The 21894-nt window shown below is 41.3% G+C and overlaps 1 protein-coding gene across 1 annotated transcript in view; it reads right to left on the bottom strand.

Moving 5' to 3' along the window:
• tspan9a (tetraspanin 9a) overlaps positions 1–21894 on the bottom strand; it is a 287169-nt gene that overhangs the window by 101150 nt on the left and 164125 nt on the right. The window lies entirely within an intron of this gene.

Genomic DNA, 21894 nt, shown 5'->3' with positions numbered 1-21894 from the left:
CAGGAGGCCATTCATTAACTCAAATATCATGAGGCCAGGGAAACGTGTGAGAGGAGGGTGAGCGGGGGGGGGGGGGGCTAGGTTCATATTAATATCTGCATGGGGGGAGGGGCTTCTCCTGTCAGTGTGGAACATATCACATGAAGATAGTGGAGTTGGCCAGTGCTCTCCGATGCAACCTTCAATCCTGTTTTTTTTTTACGCTTAAATGTATTATTCGCTTATGTTTACGCCTATATTTGTGAAGAGCTGGCTATAAGGACATCAAAACGCTATCATAATAAGGATGATTACTGCATGCAGACATATCTCTGCAGCCTTGTCACAAAGTTGTCAGTTGCTCAATACCTGCTTGCTCACATCCATGTAAGGAGCACCGATAAATTGGCAGGGATTCAGCCTTTGGAATTATTGCACCATTTCAAGCATGGAAATGGGAGAGTGGCTTAAAGATACTCAGAGCTATCCTATGGAATACCAGGGTCAAACACAGACTGTGTCAGTTGTTTCACACACATATTACAGCTCCATGGAGCTCCATCCTTATATTTATCGACTCTGGTTTGAAATTCAATCCCCAGATGACTCAATGTAAATGATCTGTGAACAAAGAGAAAATGCATTTTAAGATATCAAACTGATAAGATATCAAACCCCCACTGAGAGAGATGACGTTTCCTTTTTAGTGTACATGCTGATTTGACGAGATGGGGATGAAAGATACCTTTTGATACAGCGCTTGTGTTTCCTTTACTTTGATACATCTTTTCTCACCTCAGAGAACTACTGCACAAACAATAGCAATACCAGCACCTTAACACTCACTTACATAGCCCTTTCACAAGGTTGGGTTTGTGAAAACAGCCTAGTCTTAACTCCACACCTCTGCACTGTGGTAATGATCCCCCTCTCTTTCGGCAAGGAGAGGTTGAGTGCTTGTGATGGCTGCAACTCTGAGACAGATGGGGCAGAGTTTCAGCTGAATGGTCTTAAGGTAAACCCAGTGCTACCTTATATACACAGAGATACACTAATCCATGTCTCTTGTGTTTATACTACGGGGTACACAAACGCTCACAAACTTCCACAGATGCACCATTGAGAGCAACGTGTCGGGCTTTAACACTGCTTGGTATGGCAAATGCAACCAGTATCCTGCCCTGAATCTTAGTCTCTGTTACTAACCGGCTACCACCCAGTACTCTACTCTGCACCTTAGAGACTGCTGCCCTATGTACACAGTCATTGAACACTGATCACTTTAATAATGTTTACATAATATTTTACCCACCCCCTTCATATGTACAGTACCAGTCAAAAGTTTGGACACCCACTCATTCATTGGTTTTTCTTTATTTTGACTAATTACTACATTGTAGAATAATAGTGAAGACATCAAACCTATGAAATAACACATATGGAATAATGTAGTAACCAAAAAAGTGTTAAACAAATCAAAATATATTTTATATTTCAGATTCTTCAAAGTAGACACCCTTTGCCTTGATGACAACTTTGCACACTCTTTGTATTCTCTCAACCAGCTTCATGAGGAATGCTTAACCAACAGTCTTGAAGGAGTTCCCACATATGCTGAGCACTTGTTGGCTCCTTTTCCTTCACTCCGCGGTCCTACTCATCCCAAACAATCTCAATTGGGTTGAGGTCGGGTGATTGTGGAGGCCAGGTCATCTGATAATGTATTCTAGTGGCTCATCCTATATAACTACTGCTGTACACATCTTTCATATTCATACAGTGTCTTCGGAAAGTATTCAGACCCCTTGACTTTTTCCACAATTTGTAAGGTTACAGCCTTATTGATAATTGATTAAATTGATTATTTTCTTCATCAATCTACACACAATACCCCATAATGACAAAGCAAAAACATTTTTACTAATATACAGTCGAAGTCGTAAGTTTACATAGACCTTAGCCAAATACATTTAAACTCAGTTTTTCACAATTCCTGTCATTTAATCCTAGTGAAAATTCCCTGTCTTAGGTCAGTTAGGATCACCACATTATTTTAAAGAATGTGAAATGTTAGAATAATAGTAGAGAGAATGATTTATTTCAGTTTTTATTTCTTTCATCACATTCACAGTGGGTCAGAAGTTTACATACACTCAATTAGTATTTGGTAGCATTGCCTTTACATTGTTTAACTTGGGTCAAACGTTTCGGGTAGCCTTCCACAAGCTTCCCACAATAAGTTGGGTGAATTTCGACTCATTCCTCCTGACAGAGCTGGTGTAACTGAGTCAGGTTTGTAGGCCTCCTTGCTAGCACACGCTTTTTCAGTTCTGCCCACACATTTTCTATAGGATTGAGGTCAGGGCTTTGTGATGGTCACTCCAATACCTTGACTTTGTTGTCCTTAAGCCATTTTGCCACAACTTTGGAAGTATGCTTGGGGGTCATTGTCCATTTAGAAGACCCATTTGCAACCAAGCTTTAACTTCCTGACTGATGTCTTGAAATGTTGCTTCAATATATCCACGTCATTTTCCTCCCTCATGATGCCATCTATTTTGTGAAGTGCACCAGTCCCTCCTGCAGCAAAGCACCCCCACAACATGACGCTGCCACCCCCATGCTTCATGGTTGGGATGGTGTTCTTCGGCTTGCAAGCCTCCCCTTTTTCCTCCAAACATTAGATAATGGCCAAACAGTTCTATTTTTGTTTCATCAGACCAGAGGACATACTTGCGTACCATTGTTTGTACAGATGAACGTGGTACCTTCAGGCGTTTGGAAATTGCTCCCCATTATGAAACTGACATGTGGAGGTGTACCATTTTTTTCTGAGGTCTTGGCTGATTTCTTTTGATTTTGCCATGATGTCAAGGAAAAAGGCACTGAGTTTGAAGGTAGGCATTGAAATACATCCACAGGTACACCTCCAATTGACTCAAATGATGTCAATTAGCTCATCAGACGCTTCTAAAGCCATGACATCATTTTCTGGAATTTTCCAAACTGTTTAAGACAGAGTCAACTTAGTGTATGTAAACTTCTTACCCACTGGAATTGTGATACAGTGAATTATAAGTGAAATAATCTGTCTGTAAACAATTGTTGGAAAAATGACTTGTGTCATGCACAAAGTAGATGTCCTAACCGACATGCCAAAACTATAGTTTGATAACAAGAAATTTGTGGAGTGGTTGAAAAACGAGTTTTAATGACTCCAACTTAAGTGTATGTAATCTTCTGACTTCAACTGTATACAAAAACCGGAAATATCACATTTACATAAGTATTCAGACCCTTAACTCAGTACTTTGTTGAAGCACCTTTAGTAGCGATTACAGAGTCTTCTTGGGTATGACGCTACAATCTTGGCACACCTGTATTTTGGGAGTTTCTCTCATTCTTCTCTGCAGATCCTCTCAAGTTATGTCAGGTTGGATGGGGAGCGTCACTGCACAGCCATGTTCAGGTCTCTCCAGAAATGTTCGATCGGATTCATGTCCGGGCTCTGGCTGGGCCACTCAAGGTCATTCAGAGACTTGTCCCGAAGCCACTCCTGCGTTGTCTTGGCTTTGTGCTTAGGGTCGTTGTCCTGTTGGAAGGTGAACCTTCAACCCAGTCTGAGGTCCAGAGCACTCTGGAGAAGGTTTTTTATCACAGATCTCTCCGTACTTTGCTCCGTTCATCTTTCCCTCGATCCTGACTAGTCTCCCAGTCCCTGCCGCTGACAAGCATCCCCACAGCATGATGCTGCCACCACCATGCTTCACCGCAGGGATGGTGCCAGGTTTCCTCCATATGTGAAGCTTGGCATTCAGGCCATCTTGGTTTCATCAGACCAGAGAATCTTGTTTCTCATGGTCTGAGAGTCTTTAGGTGCCTTTTGGCAAACTGTCATGTGCCTTTTACTGAGGAGTGGCTTACATCTGGTCACTCTACCCTGATTGGTGGAGTGCTGCCCACTTTTTGGAAGCAAACCATTCGATTTCGTCCCTACGTTATATCGGCATCGAACACGTCACCCCCCTAGGAGAGGGGTTGACCTCGACAATCTATTGTTAAAACGAGAGGAAGCCTGGATCTTTAATTTAAAGACCCTCAATGTAGACTTTGATCTGAAGCCATTTTTGTGATTATTTTGATTTTGCTCTTCATTGAAAATGTTTGTTGGCCTATGTAGCCAAATTGTATCTATGATCGTATGCTATCCATTTATGTTTTTTATATGTTATATTTATATCTGTAAATTAACCAATGATATCAAGCCACAACCGACCATGATTACAGACACCTGTGTCTGTCCTTTGACACTATATAAACTAGTGACCCGCAGTGTTTGTCATTATACCCTGATGAAGACTGTCTGTCGAAACGTTGGTTATTAGGTTATTCAATTATTGCATCTGAGCTCCTAGAGAGTGCGGCTCTCCTTTTCTTTTTCAATCAATTGAATTCACCACAGGTGGACGAAAACAAAGTTGTAGAAACATCTCAAGGATGATCAATGGAAACAGGATGCACCTGAGCTCAATTTCGAGTCTCATAGAAAAAGGTCTGAATACTTATGTAAATAAGGTATTTCTGTTTTTCATTTTGAAAACATTTGCAAAAATGTCTAAAAACCTGTTTCCACTTTTTCATTATTGGGTATTGTGTGTAGATTGATGTGTACATTTTTTTTATCCAATACATTTTAGAATAAGGCTGTAACGTAACAAAATGTGGAAATAGTAAAGGGGTCTGAATACTTTCCAAATTCACTGTATACAGTGGTTCTTCCTGTAAAAGTTGCGTCATACTGCAGCACACCTTGCGGGCTGCTGCAGAATTCTATGGCACGTCATTTAATTGTCAGCCATTGTTGCCATTAATGCTAGTTAGGGCTAGTTTCACCACCAGAGGGCATCTTTGAGAAGCATTTGATTGTCTTTAATATTGGCTGTAATAGAGAATTTAAAACCTTTTTGCAAGAACATAGTATACAGTATGGGATTGATTTTAAGAAATGTAGCTTAATTAATTAGATGAATATTATGGTGTTTCTATTACAAGAAAAATTCAAAAACGAAACACTCAGAGTTTCCGTTAGGAAAATATTATGCTGTACAACGTGACGGTCGGGAGTAGGATACAGTACTAAGAGCATAACATTTCCACACCCTAATTGTAGTCTAACCAATACCCAAACGGAGATTCAGTGAAAATAAAAATCTCATTGATTTATACACTACCAATCAAAAGTTTTGACACACCTACTCAATCATGGGTTGTTCTTTATTTGTACTATTTTCTACATTGTAGAAGAACAGTGAAGACATAAAAACTATGAAATAACACATATGGAATCATGTAGTAACCAAAAAAGTGTTAAAGAAATCAAAATATATTTAAGATTTTAGATTCTTCAAAGTAGCCTTGATGACAGCTTTGCACACTCTTGGCATTCTCTCAACCAGCTTCACCTGGAATGCTTTTCCAACAGTCTTGAAGGAGTTCCCACATATGCTGAGCACTTGTTGGCTGCTTTTCCTTCACTCTGCGGTCCAACTCATTCCAAACCATATCAAATGGGTTGAGGTCGGGTGATTGTGGAGGTCAGGTAATCTGATGCAGCACTCCATCACTCTCTTTTTGGTCAAATAACCCTTACACAGCCTGGAGGTCTGTTTTGGGTCATTGTCCTGTTGAAAAACAAATGATCATCCCACTAAGCACAAAGCAGATGGGATGGCGTATCCCTGCAGAATGATGTGGTAGCCATGCTGGTTAAGTGTACCTTGAATTCTAAATAAATCACAGACAGTGTCACCAGCAAAGCACCCCCACACCATCACACCTCCTCCTCCATGCTTCACGGTGAGAACCACACACGCGGAGATCATCCGTTCACCTACTCTGCATCTCACAAAGACACGGTGATTGGAACCAAAAATCTCATATTTGGACTCATCAGACCAAAGGACAGATTTCCATCGGTCTAATGTCCATTGCTCGTGTTTCTTGGCTCAAGCAAGTCTCTTCTTCTTATTGGTGTCCTTTAGTAATGGTTTCTTTGCAGAATGCCAAGAGTGTGCAAAGCTGTCATTAAGGCAAAGGGTGGCTACTTTGAAGAATCTAAAATCTAAAATCTATTTTGATTTGTTTTACACTTGGTAAACTGTTGGTTACTACATGATTCCATATGTGTTATTTCATAGTTTTGATGCCTTCACTATTATTCTACCATGTAGAAAATATAAAAAATATAGAAAAACTCTTGAATGAGTAGGTGTGTCCAAACTTTTGACTGGTACTGTATATGCTATATATATTCCAGACTTTGACATTGCCCGTTCTGATGTTTCTTAATTACATAATTGTTATTTGGGTGATTTATATGTTTTGCTTTGTATTCTTAGGTATGTTGGAGCTAGAAATATAAGCATTTTGCTACACCTGCGATAACAGCTTTCCCACTATCCTCTGGTGGCCTTAACCAAATTGTTTACCTAAAATCAGTTTCCTGTTTCAGAGTGCAGTGCTCCTCTCTCCACGGGCAGCTGTGTCTGTGACAGACTATTCTACATGCCACATTCAACTTGAATAATAATCCTTAATGTCAGCGTCACTGTTCACGTAAGCCTGGTGTGGGATGAGAACGATGAAAGTGATCCCACACAGATAGCTAAAGAAGCGTTGGCTCAGCTCCTGTGGGTTGTCTGATCACAGCCCGTCAGGCCCTTAACTATTAATTCAATACGTCGTGCGTCAGTAGCCGCTGCCTCATAGGAGGACATGCATTTATCAGAGAGCTATGGGGGCCCTTAGCTAGCATGTGAGTGTGCTGCTGATGCCTCCACCAGACACAAGGGCACGTTCCTCCTCTCACTCCCACGTGAACAGATCCCAGCTGCATTCATCGCCATCGACTCAACAGAAGAGAACCAAAAGGCATGGGGCTCTGAAGTCCTTTATTAGGCAAGAGCAAGGTTGCACAGGGATTCTTCATTCTAACTTTCTCTGATGCTGAATAAACCTGGCAGGTCCTTCGATACGTGTTAAAAAGGAAAACTGGAAAGCGAGCTTCGAGTTCAGTAGGAAGATACATCCTAGAATACTCATTTTCAGGGCTCCTCCAGCCAAAACACTACTGCTTTTCTATCATGGTATGAAAGAGTATAACATAAAATCAAAGTAAAAGTGCCCTGTGGCTGTGTCAGGCAGAGTAAATATGAAACAAACAACATTGGTTCTGGCATTTTTTGTGTGGAGCTCTATTGGAGTAAAGCTTATGTAGTCTAGCCAACAAGGCACCAACGCCAGCAGAACAGAAACAGTGGTGGGTGGTGGGCTAGTTCTATTTAAGAAGCACTTCAATAATTAGACCAATAGTGCAAAGTCGTCTTAGGTTTCTTCTTAAACCTATTGGGTGAAATGATAAAGAAAATATAAATCTGCAGGATTAAGACTCTGGCCTCTAAGAGTTTCTTAATGTGGAACAGTATCTAATAAGGTACAGGACAGCCATTTAATCATTCGGCAAGCATCCCTTGCAACTGCACATGTACAAATTAGATGAGTGTGATCATAAATCCATACCTATACTGTAAAATATGGTGGTGGATCTTTGATGTTATGGGGCTATTTTGCTTCCACTTGTCCTGGGGCCCTTGTTAAGGTCAAAGGTATCATGAACTTTACCAAGTACCAGGACATTTTAGGCAAAAACCTGGTTGCCCCTGCCAGGATGCTGAAACTTAAACAATAACCCCAAGCATACATCAAAATCCCCCAAAATGTATAATAATTGACCACACAATCAACATTTTGCAATGGCTATCTCGGTCCCCATTGAACCCCATTGAAAACCTGTGGTTTGAATTGATGAGGGCAGTCCATAAGTGCAGACGAAGGATATCAAGGATCTGAAAATATTTTAAATGGAGGAATGGTCTAAGATCCCTCCCAATGTGTTCTTCAGTCTCATAAAACATTTTTAGAAAAGGCTCAGTGCCATTATCCTCTATGTGAGGTATTGAAAGGTGGGAATAATTTTGACCCCTATCTTTTTGAGAAAAAATAAATGATAACGTGTTAAACAAAATCTCTTTCTCTGAGCAGTTGTATTAGTATTAAGAATATCATTTTCAAATTTTTTGGAGCATAAAATATAGCTCAGTATTTTTTAAATGCATTTATACAGTCTTCCCACTGCATATGTTGAACTGTGAATGTCTCATGATGGACTGAGCGTGTGAATGGATTAGGACTCGTGTGAATGGATTAGGACTCGTGTGAATGGATTAGGACTCGTCTATGTCCTGGCCCCCATAAAGAAAATGAGAATTAAAAACAAGTTCAGCCCCTGGTTTGACTGGACTTTTGCAGAGTTACTCCACCTCAAGAATTGCATTCTGCGAAAGGCTCAGCACACGCATACTCAGGCTGACTGGCTCTCGTTCAGGAAAATGAGAAATAAGTGCACTCAGGCTATCCGGTAGGTCAAAGTTAGATACTTTAAGGAGCAGTTCTCTCTCTGTGAGTCGAATCCCAAGAAGTTCTGGAAAACGGTTAAAGACCTGGAGAATAAACCCTCCTCCTCACAGCTGCCCATGTCCCTTAAAGTTGATGATGTGGTTGTTACTGACAAGAAGCACATGGCTGAGCTCTTCAATCACCACTTCATTAAGTCAGGATTCCTATTTGACTCAGCCATGCCTCCTTGCCCATCCAACATTTCCTCATCTCCCACCCCTTCTAATGTGACTAGCCCTGATGCTCCTCCCTCTTTTCCCCCTACCCCACTACAAAGTTTCTCCCTGAAGGCGGTCACTGAGTCCGAGGTGCTAAAGGAGCTCCTTAAACCATCTGGGTCAGATGCTTTAGACCATTTGTTCTTTAAGGTTGCTGCCCCTATAATCGCCAACCTATCTCTGACCATTTTTAACCTGTCTCTCCTCTCTGGGGAAGTTCCCATTGCTTGGAAGGCAGACACTGTTAGTCCTTTATTTAAAGGGGGAGATCAAGCTGATCCTAACTGTAAAAGGCATATTTCTATTTTTCCCTGTTTATCAAAAGTGTTGGAAAAACTTGTCAATTATCAACTAACTGGCTTTCTTGATGTCTATAGTATTCTTTCTGGTATGCAATCTGGTTTCCACTCAGGTTATGGATATGTCACTGCAACCTTAAAGGTCCTCAATGATGTCACCATTGCCCTTGATTCTAAGCAATGTTGTGCTGCTATTTTTATTGACTTGGCCAAAGCTTTTGATACGGTAGACCATTCCATTCTTGTGGGCCAGCTAAGGAGTATTGGTGTCTCTGAGGGGTCTTTGACCTGGTTTGCAAACTACCCCTCTCAAAGAGTCAGAACATCTGCTGTCTCAGCCACTACCTGTCACCAAGGGTGTACCCCACGGCTTGATCCTAGGCCCCACACTCTTCTCAATTTACATAAACAACATAGCCCAGGCAGTAGGAAGCCCTCTCATCCATTTATATGCAGATGATACAGTCTTATACTCAACTGACCGCTCCCCGGATTTTGTGTTAAACGCTCTACAACAAAGCTTTCTTAGTGTGCAACAAGCTTTCTCTGCCCTTAACCTTGTTCTGAACACCTCCAAAACAAAGATCATGTGGTTGGTAAGAAGAATGCCCCTCTCTCCACAGGTGTGATTACTACCTCTGAGGGTTTAGAGCTTGAGGTAGTCACCTCAAACAAGTACTTGGGAGTATGGCTAGACGGTACACTCTCCTTCCCTCAGCACATATCAAAGCTGCAGGCTTTGTAATCGCTCCTCTTTCACCCCAATCGCTCCTCTTTCACCCCAGCTCTCAAACTAACCCTGATTCAGATGACCATCCTAACCATGCTAGATTATGGAGACGTAATTTATAGATCGACAGAAAAGGGTGCTCTCGAGTGGCTAGATATTCTTTACCATTTGGCCATCAGATTTTCCACCAATGCTCCTTATAGGATACATCACTGCACTCTACACTCTTCTGTAAACTGGTCATCTCTGTATACCCATCGCAAGACACACTGGTTCATGCTTGTCATGACGTGGCCCTTTCTGGGTGTAGATCGTGGCTTCCCCCTCTCTCTCACTCTCTCCTACACCCAGGTTCTGTTATCTCAGGCCATAAATTCCTGGCGGAGACTCTCTCCCCCTGGTCATGCAGAGAGAGAGACCACAGAGTGAACAAAAGATTTCACTTGGCCGAACTCCTAAATCCTCAAAATGGGAGAATTAAACAAAATGTCCACTTTTGAGAGTGTGGGAATGGTCCGTGGACACGTAAAGGACAGTTATGTTGAGTGTGTTTCATTTGGTGACTTCATGAAGGACAGGAAACACACATAACTATATATCTGAATGTGTACATTTCTCAATTATGGGGTTTGCATCTAATTTTTGTGTAAAATGAATGAGTAAAGATGAAACTATTTGTGAAATTATGTAATGTGATGTTCATCTTTTATTTGAGAGAATTGTATTCCCTGTAAAGTTTTACTAGTCAGTGGCCACGCCCCCGTGAGCACCGACATGATCAGGTGTCATGGTACCTCGCTTTTCAATTGCTACAAATAAAACCCCCTCCTGAGGAAATTCACATCAGACCACGCAAACCCCGGTGTAAGCTAAGGTTGCAATGGTTGTTGAATTCCTAACTATACCACGTGGAGCATTGGTTACACGGCTGGAAATGGTTAAACTCTGAGACGATCGACCCCTACAGAATAAGAGCAAATCTTAGATACTAATAACTAGACTAGAAATTATGTAAACCTAGGATGAGAGTACCGACAACCGCCAAAACATCTATTCTATGAGAACATTTCTGAATGGTACTCTGAAGTATCCATTCTAACCACGAAATACTTTGATCTTTGGGGAAAAGCAACCAGAGCAGAGGGACTCTGATGAACTCTCCAGCAAACGGTCCGGATTCCAACAGAGAAGACAACAATGACATACGGGCGTAAATATATGCTTGCAATTATTCTCGAATGAGCGGCCGTTCATGTGTGAAGGATTTGATTTTCAATGTATATAATTATAGACCCTGTGTAATGAATCCATTTGTCTTTCCCGCTCCTTTATCAGTCCACACCCCGTTTCCTTTGTATACCAAGCCATCATATCGGTTGAGCCCACTAGGTGATCATCCCTATCATTGTTAGTAACCAATATCTACTGTTGTTTGTTATGCATTTCTGTGATTAGTTAGTTAGTTAGTAAATACATTATTAAGTCAATTGGTGTATGGATGACTCATGGTTTAGGCTAACCAAGAATTCTACGACGTTTGAAATCAGACTAATGTAAGGTAAATAATAATTCATTAATAGAAGACTAATTGATCAGATAATAATATCTCAAGAGTTATATTCGGAATATTATAACTTTGTAATCTGAAGATTTTCCGTGGTCCCCCGACATCCCAGTTAATTAAATTTACATGATTAGTTTAGTCACGCAATAATAATTACAGAGAATTGGTTTGATAAAATAAGTCTTCACCTTTAATGATACTAAAGACACGACATGCTTATTTATAAAACCCTCTTAGGCCTCACTCCCCCTTATCTGAGATATCTACTGCAGCCCTCATCCTCCACATACAACACCCGTTCTACCAATCACATTCTCTTAAAGGACCCCAAAGCACACACATCCCTGGGTCGCTCGTCTTTTCAGTTTGCTGCAGCTAGCGACTGGAACGAGCTGCAACAAACACTCAAACTGGACAGTTTTTTATCTCCATCTCTTCATTCAAAGACTCAATCATGGACACTCTTACTGACAGTTGTGGCTGCTTCGTGTGATGTATTGTTGTCTCTACCTTCTTGCCCTTTGTGCTTTTGTCTGTGCCCAACGATGTTTGTACCCTGTTTTGTGCTGTGATCCATGTTGTGCTGCTGGTATGTTGCAACCATGTTGTTGTCATGTTGTGTTGCTAACATGCTGTGTTGTCATGGGTTGCTGCCATGCTATGTTGTCGTCTTAGGTCTCTCTTTATGTAGTGTTGTGTTGTCTCTCTTGTCATGATATGTGTTTTGTCCTATATTTTTTAAATGCTAATGAACTAACCTGTGTTTGTCTGTTTGTGCCCTGACTGTCCTGTCTTCTCTTATCTGTTGCAGCTCTGTCTGACGGATGTGCCTGCAGGTCTACTGTTTAGACTGGAGAACTTGGCTTTTCTTGGTGTGTGTGGTCTGTCTGCTCTGTCATCTCTACAGCTTATTCACACTCCGGTTGACAAGAGAGCACAAACATGTGTCTCCCTTCTCCTGTCTCCTGCAGTCATAGGCTCGGAACTAAGAATAAATGGCAGAGTCAGGCGGAGTGACCGCGGGTCCCATAGGGCGGCGCACAATTGGCCCAGCGTCATCTGGATTAGGAGAGGGTTTGGCCGGGCGGGCTTTACTTGGCTCAACTCCTTGTGTCGGGCTGGGTGCCTGCAGGCTGACTTCGGTCGTCAGTTGAGCGGTGTTTCCTCTGACACATTAGCACAGCTGGCTTCTGGGTTAAGCGGACGTGTGTTAAGGAGCGATGTTTGGCGTGTCATGTTTCGGGGGACGCATGACTCCACCTTCGCCTCTCCTGAGCCCGTTGGGGAGTTGCAGCAATGAGACAAGATCGTAATTGAAATTGGGAGAAAAAGGGGTAAAAAACAAAAAGGTTGACTGAAGAGCATCTGCTAAATGACAGAAATAAAAAATGTAGGACTACAAAGGGCATGTTTGCCCACACTATCTCAGCTCTCATTCCTCTTGGTTGCTCTATACTCTCTATACACACTGGGGCCAAGGCTGTTGCTGTGTACAAAAAGGACAACATGGAGGACATGTCAGGTTAAAAAACTGCATAAATGGACCACACACTTCTAGGAACTCAAATGTCACAGGGTCCAAACTGAACAAATGGTGGGGGTCATCCTAATTTGTCGGACACCAGTCAGTCTCCAGCGTGTCTAGCACCTCCCTGCCTGTCATTCCGGCCGGCTAAAGGTTATAAATAGACATGTGGTCTAAGACTGACCATCCTGACCGTCCTGTCCGTCCTTGTCAGTATGCTAACAAGCTCTTTTCTACTTGGCCAAATCGAATTGACAGACAGACGTCAATACAATCGGATATTTACGATTCTGTCTCTGCCTTTTATGACTAAGTCTGGCGTCCAGGTAATTGGGCAACGAGACGATAGCGGACATTTTGAGTCCCTACCGGTGACTTACAACAATAAAGTTGATAAAGGTGTCTGGATGGTGGAACTAATTAGGGATTTCTGAAATCTTGCTCTCCTCCTCAGCAGACCCAACTAGAGTGTGTGACAGTCAGTCAGGTCCCAGGAAATCAGTGTCAATTTATGGTTGTGTTGTTAAAGCTGCAATATGTAACTTTCTGGGCAAATTACAGATCTGTCATTCTCATTGAAAGCAAGTCTAAGAAGTGGTAGATATATTCTATGTGTGCTATTTCTATACTTCCCGTTCTTAAGTTTAGATTTTGCAATCTTTTACTTTCGGTTTTGAACACCAGCTTCAAACAGCTGAAAATACAATACTGAACATATATTTCCCAGCGGTTTAGATGGTACAATAATTTTCTACACTATATATTGTTTGTTTTGCCACATAAACTGAAATTAGACAAACTAATGTATTGGAATTTTAGCAACCAGGAAATGGCGGAGTGATTTCTGCATATTGCACTAGTTGCTACCGAGCATAATCTGAGAGAAGTTTGTTTGTGGTTGTTTAAAAAGGCAGTGTTCGTGTTAGTGAACACACTCAGGTCTGTTAATTGTAATACAATGGAAAACTCTGCCTGACTCGGCCAAATATTCTTAGTTCCGAGCCAATGACTGCAGGAGACAGGAGAAGGGAGACACATGTTTGTGCTCTCTTGTCAACCGGAGTGTGAATAAGCTGTAGAGATGACAGAGCAGACAGACCACACACACCAAGAAAAGCCAAGTTCTCCAGTCTAAACAGTAGACCTGCAGGCACATCCGTCAGACAGAGCTGCAACAGACAAGAGAAGACAGGACGGGCAGGGCCGCACAAACAGACAAACACAGGCTAGTTCATTAGCATTTAGCCAAGCAAAACAGCCTATACAACAGTGTTGGGGAAGCTACTCTGAAAAGATAGTTAACCAAGCTACTAATTACTTCATGACAATTGTTAAATCCACTGCAACTCAATATTAGGAAGGTGTTCTTAACGCTTTGTACACTCAGTGTACAAAAATTATGTTTCAAGTGAAAATTATGCAGGTCTGATGCCAAAATAGAAAGGAAATGATTGCCTACTTCACGCAAAGTTTATTTCCTTTTTCCACAAAAAAAGTAGTGTGTAACGTTAGTTCCAGTAGTTAGCTACAACGCTACACGGCAAAAAAAGTCATTAACTACTGAAAACACTACCTAGATTGGATTTTAGTTCAACTACCACCAAGCTACTGCAAAATGTAGTTAAATTACTAGTTGAACTACATATACTGTAGGTCACTACTCCCCAACACTGAAATACAACATAGGCTACAACAATAAGGCAACAGTTAAAGGACCATCTTTTAACTCATAATATTGTTTACCATGTTAAATACCATAGAATTGCATGTAATGCATGGATGGAGTTGTACAGTAGCTTACATGCATCCGAAACGGCAACAAAATACATATGGGTAGTGACAGGGTATCATGATTATGTTGATCAAAGGAGCAGAATAGCTAAGTCCTCTGGACGGTGGAAGACTTAATGTAATATTTCAAATGCCCATAATGGTATATGAAAGAATGGAACGTCAGCAATATGTATCTTATTCAGTTCAGTGGGAAATCAGCCGAGTGTTGAAGTCAGGTCCCCGCCATCGATTTATTGTCTGTACGGTAATTCAAGTTCATTGTAAGCCTTAGAACGGTGTGTGGAAGCCATCAAGTCATCCTCAACATGAGATACATTCAAATCTTAGATTCTGAAGATTTGTGATTTTATTTTGCTTACTGTGGATAATTCAAAGGTTCTCGAGAAACACACACGCACGCACACAAATTATATTAAAAAGCCCTTTAGTGTAGGAAAAAGGGAACAGGGCAAAACAAAGAGGAATAAGCCTTTGAATTAAATTGCATTTTCAGGTAAACAATGCACAAACTGCTGAGCTGCTGGATTATACAAATATATCCCTGGGAGCTACTGTCTGTGATAAATGTTGATAGTCATGGGTCTCCTACCCTTTGCCTCATCTCTGTAATGTGTTGAATCCATTGTCTTGGAGAAACTGGGGACCAAGGTCAATTGAAGCAATCAACCAAGAAAACCTACATACAGTAAGTCTCTAACCACATAAAAAATACTACAGTTCACTATAGAATACTATAGTACTTAGTTTACACAGTTTGTTACGTTACAGCCTTATTCTAAAATAAGTTATTTTATTAAGTTATAAATTATTTTTCCCCTCATCAATCTGCACACAATACCCCAAACATAAATACCGCATTTACATAAATATTCAGACCCTTTGCTATGAGAACCGAAATTGAGCTCAGGTGCATCCTGTTTCCATTGATCATCCTTGAGGTGTTTCTACAACTTGATTGGAGTCCACCTGTGGTAAATTCAATTGATTGGACATGATTTGGAAAGGCACACACCCGTCTAAATAAGGTCCCACAGTTGACAGTGCATGTCAGAGCAAAAACCAAGCCATGAGGTTGAAGGAATTGTCCATAGAGTTGTGAGACAGGATTGTATCAAGGCAAAGATCTGGGGAAGGGTACCAAAAAATGTCTGCAGCATTGAAGGTCCCCAAGAACACAGTGGCCTCCATCATTCTTAAATGGAAAAAGTTTGGAACCACCAAGACTCTTCCTAGAGCTGGCTTCCCGGCCAAACTGAGCAATCGTGTGACCAAGAACCCGATGGTCACTCTGACAGAGCTCCAGAGTTCCTCTGTGGAGATGGGAGAACCTTCCAGAAGGACAACCATCTCTGCAGCACTCCACCAATCAAGTCTTTATGGTAAAGTTGCCAGACGGAAGCCACACCTCAGTAAAAGCTTGGAGTTGGCCAAAAGGCCCCTAAAAACTCTCAGACCATGAGAAACAAGATTCTCTGGTCTGATGAAACCAAGATTGAACTCTTTGGCCTGAATCCCAAGTGTCACATCTGGAGGAAACCTGACACCATCCCTACGGTGAAGCATGGTGATGGCAGCATCATTCCGTGGGGATGTTTTTCAGCAGCAGGGACTGGGAGACTAGTCAGGACTGAGGGAAAGATGAACGGAGCAAAGTACAGAGAGATCTGTGATAAAAACCTTCTTCCAGAGAGCTCAGGACCTCAGACTTGGGCGAAGATTCACCTTCCTACAGGACAACGACCCTAAGCACACAGCCAAGACAACGCAGGAGTGGCTTCGGGACAAGTCTCTGAATGTCCTTGAGTGGCCCAGCCAGAGCCCGGACGAACCCGATCGAACATCTCTGGAGAGACCTGAAAATAGCTGTGCAGTGATGCTCCCCATACAACCTGACAGAACTTGAGAGGATCTGTAGAGAAGAATGGGAGAAACTCCCCAAATACAGGTGTGACAACCTTGTACCACCATACCCAAGAAGACTCATGGCTGTAATCACTGCCAAAGGTGCTTCAACAAAGTACTGAATAAAGGGTCTGAATACTTATGTAAATGTGATATTTCAGTTTCGATTTTCTTTTTCGAAATTTGCTAAAATTTCACTATAGGATATTGTTTGTAGATTGATGAGGGAAATAAATATTTAATCAATTTTAGAATAAGGCTGTAACCTAACAAAATGTAGAACATTTAAGGGGTCTGAATACTTTCTGAATGCACTGTATATAATTCTGTAGTCAACTATACTAAGGGAAAGGGAGATACAGCGGGGGAAAAAAGTATTTAGTCAGCCACCAATTGTGCAAGTTCTCCCACTTAAAAAGATGAGAGAGGCCTGTAATCTTCATCATAGGTACACGTCAACTATGACAGACAAAACGAGAAAAAAAATTCCAGAAAATCACATTGTAGGATTTTTTATGAATTTATTTGCAAATTATGGTGGAAAATAAGTATTTGGTCAATAACAAAAGTTTCTCAATACTTTGTTATATAGCCTTTGTTGGCAATGACACAGGTCAAACGTTTTCTGTAAGTCTTCACAAGGTTTTCACACACTGTTGCTGGTATTTTGGCCCATTCCTCCATGCAGATCTCCTCTAGAGCAGTGATGTTTTGGGGCTGTCGCTGGGAAACACGGACTTTCAACTCCCTCCAAAGATTTTCTATGGGGTTGAGATCTGGAGACTGGCTAGGCCACTCCAGGACCTTGAAATGCTTCTTACGAAGCCACTCCTTCGTTGCCCGGGCGGTGTGTTTGGGATCATTGTCATGCTGAAAGACCCAGCCACGTTTCATCTTCAATGCCCTTGCTGATGGAAGGAGGTTTTCACTCAAAATCTCACGATACATGGCCCCATTCATTCTTTCCTTTACACGGATCAGTCGTCCTGGTCCCTTTGCAGAAAAACAGCCCCAAAGCATGATGTTTCCACCCCCATGCTTCACAGTAGGTATGGTGTTCTTTGGATGCAACTCAGCATTCTTTGTCCTCCAAACACGACGAGTTGAGTTTTTACCAAAAAGTTATATTTTGGTTTCATCTGACCATATGACATTCTCCCAATCCTCTTCTGGATCATCCAAATGCTCTCTAGCAAACTTCAGACGGGCCTGGACATGTACTGGCTTAAGCAGGGGGACACGTCTGGCACTGCAGGATTTGAGTCCCTGGCGGCGTAGTGTGTTACTGATGGTAGGCTTTGTTACTTTGGTCCCAGCTCTCTGCAGGTCATTCACTAGGTCCCCCCGTGTGGTTCTGGGATTTTTGCTCACCGTTCTTGTGATCATTTTGACCCCACGGGGTGAGATCTTGCGTGGAGCCCCAGATCGAGGGAGATTATCAGTGGTCTTGTATGTCTTCCATTTCCTAATAATTGCTCCCACAGTTGATTTCTTCAAACCAAGCTGCTTACCTATTGCAGATTCAGTCTTCCCAGCCTGGTGCAGGTCTACAATTTTGTTTCTGGTGTCCTTTGACAGCTCTTTGGTCTTGGCCATAATGGAGTTTGGAGTGTGACTGTTTGAGGTTGTGGACAGGTGTCTTTTATACTGATAACAAGTTCAAACAGGTGCCATTAATACAGGTAACGAGTGGAGGACAGAGGAGCCTCTTAAAGAAGAAGTTACAGGTCTGTGAGAGCCAGAAATCTTGCTTGTTTGTAGGTGACCAAATACATATTTTCCACCATAATTTGCAAATAAATTCATAAGAAATCCTACAATGTGATTTTCTGGATTTTTTTTCTTCTCATTTTGTCTGTCATAGTTGACGTGTAACTATGAGGAAAATTACAGGCCTCTCTCATCTTTTTAAGTGGGAGAACTTGCACAATTGGTGGCTGACTAAATACTTTTTTCCCCCACTGTACCTAGTCAGTTGTACAACTGAATGCATTCAACTGAAATGTGTCTTCCGCATTTGACAACTCTGATTCAGAGAGGTGCGGGGGGCTGCCTTAATCGACATCCACGTCATCGGCGCTCGGGGAACAGTGGGTAACTGCCTTGCTCAGAGGCAGAACAACATATTTTTACCTTGTTCGCTCGGGGATTTAATCCTGCAAACCTTTCGGATACTGGCCCAAAGCTCCTACCCACTAGGCTACCTGCCGCCCCACACTGTAGTATCCCTCGATCACGTGTAGAATTTAGTATAGAGTTTTGTAGTATACTGAAGAAAACTATCATAAATACTACAGTGTTATCCACAAAAACCACTGTAGTAAATACTACAGAAATGTCCGCAAAAACACTACAGTTTTTTAAAGATAATAAATACTACAGTGTTTGTATTCTTACCACTATAGTATTTTTTTATGTGGGTACACACAGTGAGTGCACACTGCAGAAAGCTACCTGCAAAATTGCTGTGAGATGCTAAGTTTTAAGCTGCAATCTGGGGTTTGTTTTAGCTTTAAGAGACGGGGGCTCTTTTTAACGGTCATTATCAGTTACACTTGCCATGGTGGATGCCCTGCCGTCTGGACACTTCCACAAATCTTATAAAACACACGTCGGAAATCAGTGACCGAAATAAACACTTCCACTACTATAGTTAGTGACAGGGGGTTAAATTATTGGTCCTAGACTGGTAGGAGAATAGATGGGTAATCCGTGGGGCTTTTATTTTGGTCAAGTAGGGGGAAATGAGATGGAAAAAAGGGGATGTGGTTTACAACCCCCTGGCCACCCGTAATGGAATCGTATCTCTGGGCACATACTTTCATCCCTGTTTTATTCTTGTTTCCTAAGAACCTGTGGATGCTCTGCAGCCACAACCAACACCTACAGAATGTAGGGCTCTGGCAGCACAATATGTGATTATATCAGCAGTCAGTCAGGCTCCCTCTGTGAGCAGTATTCCTGTGGCGCCACACAGGCAATAAGGCACATACTCATACTCCTCTGTGTTTGTGGAAACAGGTTACAGGACACGACAGGGGATAGGGATAGAAATATATACACCCTGGGCTTTTGCTAGGACGAGAGAGAGAGTGAGAGAGAGAGAGAGCAAGAGGTCGTTCGACTCTGGGTCAGATTTTTATTGTATTTTATTTTTTAGGGGGTAGATCAAATGTGACACACCTGGGTTCGGGTTAATTGAGGAGACTCTCTCCATGCAGACACACTGTTGGATTTTGGTTGTGGCATTTTTGTGGCCATTTTGTTTGTTTGCTTTGGCACCTTTCAACACCCCTCATTATCACATCTATGCACGCAACCACTCACTTACACTACTGATTACTGACTACACACACCATTGATAATTGTATTTAGGTTACTTCAGTTAATAAATATATTTTTGTTATTCCTTATCTCCACATTATCTCCCTTTTTGTTACGGACTTTGAGCCGGTTCGTGACAATAGGTAAACTGGGATATGACTAAAGAGTTAATCAGGGTGATTTTTCCCACAAATAGCCAGGTATTTTCCTTTCCACATTCACCATCAGACCATTTAATTGATAAACTACACGGTAATGTAAAAGTCAATTTTTTTTGTGATCCAATACATAATATTGTACACTTGTCATAATTTGGTTGTAATCCAGAGAGGTTAGAAAAAGTATCTAGATCATCTATGAGGCTGTGAAGAGATCCAAATTGTGGATTTAAAAGAAAACATGAATCATCAACGTACAATGACATCTTTGTTTTTAAGCTCTGGATTTCTAGGTCCTTGATATTATTGTTGGATCTGATTTTAATAGCTAACATTTCATTGGCCATAATAAATATATATGCCGATAGTGGACAACCTTGTTTTACTCCTCTTGACAGTTGAGAACTTTCTGAGAAGTAGCCATCATTTATTATTTTACACCTAGGGTTAGTATACATAACTTTAATTGTATAAAATATTCTCCAAAATTGATATATTCCAGTTATACTTTATCAAAAGTATTTTCAAAGTCAACTATGAATACTTGGACTGGTTTCCCAGATTTTTCATAGTGTTCTATTGTTTCCAGTACTTGTCTTATATTATCTCTGTCACGTCCTGACCAGCAGAGGGCGTATTGCTTAGTCTTGGTCAGGATGTGGCAGGTGGTTTGTGTTTGTTTAATGTTGTGTTGTTGATTGGGACTTCCAATTGAAGGCAGGTGTGTTAAGTTGCCTTTGATTGGAAGTCCTATATAGGTGTGTGTGTTTGTCTTTGGGGTTGTGGGGAATTGTTCTTGCACTGCGTTTTTGTATGCCTGTAAGACTGGGCCTGTCGTGTGCATTGTTTTTCCAGTGGATGCTTTACTCCTTTTTTGAATTAAAACATGAGCATCCACAATCCCGCTGCGCCTTGGTCCTTCTCTCTCACATACGACATATTCGCCGAAGAGTACGACATATTCGGTGACAATCTCCTATGTATCGTCCATGTAAAAAAAAGCCTGTCTGATTAGGATGAAAAATATCCGACAATACCTTTTTAATTTTAAGCGCTATGCACTATGCTAGAATTTTTGCATCACAACACTGAAGTGTAAGGGCCTCCAATTTGTTTAAATGGACTGGATCTTTATATTTACCACTTGGGTCCTGTTTCAGTAATAATGAAATCAGACCTTCTTGTTGAGTATCTGCTAATCTACCATTTTTTTAGGAGTGGTTAAAACATGCTAATAACGGTCTTCTGAGTACATCAAAAAAGGTTTTGTATACCGCCACTGGTATGCCATCCAGCCCTGGAGTTTTCCCGGACTTAAAGGGTTTATTGCATAAATAAGTTCCTCCTCTGTAATTTGGCTTTCAAATGAGTCTTTCTGTACAGCTGTTAATTTGACATTATTAATAGGAAAAAAATTCTTACAATTAACTTCAGTTAGTGGAGATGGAGACTGAAACAAAAATATATGCTTAAAGTACTTTGCTTCCTCTTTCAAAATATAGTTTGGTGAATCATGGGTGACTCCATCATTTGTAACAAGTTTCAGTAAATAATTTTTGGTAGCATTTCCATGTTGAAGATATATATCAAAAAAAAAATCCCCCATATTCCATCCAGATTGCTTTATCTTTCATTTATTTATTATTATTATTATTTTTAATTATACGTAGTTTTATTGTTTCCTTTTACGATATAACAACAATGCAATTGAATTATATTTGGCATTAAACAATAACTTGACAGACATGAATAAACAGACCACCCGGAAAGCACCCAGACTCCCCACCCGCCCGCACCCCACCATGCCACAGCCCCACTCCAAGACGGACCAAATAAAAAACAACCTAATTCATTCTAGAACAAGGCTGCAACTCAACAAAATACAGA

The sequence above is a fragment of the Salmo salar genome, chromosome 16 (assembly GCF_965601325.2).
Source record: "Salmo salar chromosome 16, fSalSal1, whole genome shotgun sequence".
Classification (NCBI taxonomy): domain Eukaryota; kingdom Metazoa; phylum Chordata; class Actinopteri; order Salmoniformes; family Salmonidae; genus Salmo; species Salmo salar.
The sequence above is the reverse complement of the archived record's forward strand: the minus strand, read 5'-3'. Positions and strand labels throughout refer to the sequence as shown.